The 2,066-nt window shown below is 34.7% G+C and overlaps 1 long non-coding RNA gene across 1 annotated transcript; it reads right to left on the bottom strand.

The window, feature by feature from the left end:
- Positions 1 to 1,327: 1,327 nt before the first annotated feature.
- Positions 1,328 to 1,836, bottom strand: LOC118344875. The gene is made up of 3 exons (XR_004798572.1): positions 1,754 to 1,836; positions 1,581 to 1,662; positions 1,328 to 1,415 (listed from the first exon to the last, which is right to left on the bottom strand). It is a non-coding gene; the product is annotated as an uncharacterized LOC118344875 (long non-coding RNA).
- Positions 1,837 to 2,066: the final 230 nt, after the last annotated feature.

The following is a 2,066-nucleotide window of genomic DNA, read 5'->3' as shown; positions in this document are numbered from 1 at the left end:
GGGATAAAAGCGGTAATAAAAAAATACACTCATGCACTCAGTGACACCAAAAATTTAACGTGGTTCGGCAACTGCCTACATCCACAGAAAAGAGCTTCACTAATAAATAGTGGAACACAAGAAAATATTACAGAGGAGGAGGATCACACTCCACTCAACTCAACTCTCTTCTTTTCTCTCAGAGCTCTCTCGGCTCTCTCTTTTCTTTTCTCTTTGGGTGTATGATGCTCTCGTCTGAAGCTTTAATTTATAGGCGCATTACTTCACGTATGAACGCATTTATTGTTGCATTCATTAGGTGGTTGGGCGCTGGGGGTTGAGGGTTAAGCGCTGAGCAGTCAACAATGACTGCTCAGGGCATGGACTTCAACAATTACCTCAAAGATCCTTTCGAAACTTTTTCAACCTTTGGAGTAGTTTGGAAAAAGGTCAAACCCTATGAACATATATAGTAATGAACAGAATTTTATAATGAACTAAAAAACTGCAAGTACAATACGCACTATTCAGATAGCATAAACATGTAAATAGGAATTAGTTCTTATAAAGAGTTCGATTAGGCATTTCTAAACTGTAGATAACGAAATATAAAGTAATCAAAGGAATAAAGCTGACAAGAGTCTTTTATAATCCATACCTTCTTAATCAAAGTCTCTTTTGAACTTCTAAGCTTAAGAACATCTGTGAAGCGTTTCAACATCTACAAAGAAACAGCATGCACTGATAAAAAGAAATACTGAATGTCACAAAAATCATATTGTAAAGGCTCCAAAATGTATTAAATACCACACATTAGAAATCTTACTTAATTTCCCATTCTCTCCCTCACCGATTGCATCTCATGTTTTAAGTACAAAAGATCAAAATTATAAGCACAATCCTAAAAGTTCATTTCGATGTTTATTGTTTTCATTTAAATTCATTCGGCATAGCCTCTAATTCCTTAATCACTAACATTTTATCTTATTTCCCAAAAGAGAATTCCAATCAAAAGAATCATACAAAAAATGCTCAAGCTAGCAGCAACATACTCCCAAAACCAAAGACAATTCGGGAATTTTAAAGAGCTGGTCCTTTCCTTCAAATACTAAGATTTCTATACACCAAATAAGTCTCTTTCACATAAAAATGAAAACTACGTGAAAGAGATTATTTCTTACCATATATCAACAATTTAATAAATATATATTATTTTCTCTCTGTTTCTCTCATTCACTGACTCAATCTCTAATGTTTTAAGTCCAATTCCGAAATCTTCAGGTCACCACAACAAAATAGGCACCATTTAAGAATTTGATCTACCTGGACGAAAGGCATCACTCACTGCCTGGTAGATGACCACTTTCTTAACCAAGGCTTTGTTGCAACCGCATTAACCTGTTCGGCCTTCAGCTCGAGTAGTTCGAACAAAGATGCTTTAATTCCCAAAGAATTTGAAAGAACCACAAATATTAGTTCAATAATCAGGATTTGAGTATATTATTTCAATTAAGCAAACAAAGAAAGGAACAACTCTGCTTTTCTTCCACAAAAAGTTCTCGACAAGCAAACAGTATATTTGCGATTTTCAAGTCAATTACCTTTATCGAATGTACCTTCATCGAATGCATTTGATCGCCATCTATGTGCTTTAGTAACTACTTCCCTCAAATTCTTTTCAATCTGTAAGAAAAAAACATAAAAGATAGTTACAATGTTTAGATTATAGAAAGCGAAAGATAATGTTGGAAAATAATTGATTCAGGGAGCTTACGAAGGTTTCCACTAAAGAAATCCCCCAACTCTCTCTCTCTCTCTCTCTCGAAAATGGCTCTCTCTGTATATAAATGGGTGGGGTTTTTGGTTCTTTACCGTTGCGGCAGGGGACAACATTTTTGTATATATTTTTCAAAAATCAAAGGGGGTGGCATTCGGCAAAGAGCAACGGCTTCTTTTTTTTGGGTTCTTTTTAAATTCAATTGAGTCTCTCTTCTAAATGGGTATTTTTGTTTCATACTTTCATTCGAGAATTTGTATTACAAAAAAACTTAAATCTCGAATTTGGGACCTAAATTCAGACTCAAACA

The sequence above is a fragment of the Juglans regia genome, chromosome 2 (genome assembly GCF_001411555.2).
Source record: "Juglans regia cultivar Chandler chromosome 2, Walnut 2.0, whole genome shotgun sequence".
Lineage (NCBI taxonomy): Eukaryota > Viridiplantae > Streptophyta > Magnoliopsida > Fagales > Juglandaceae > Juglans > Juglans regia.
Note: the sequence above shows the minus strand (reverse complement) of the source record. Positions and strands in the feature narration are given on the sequence as shown.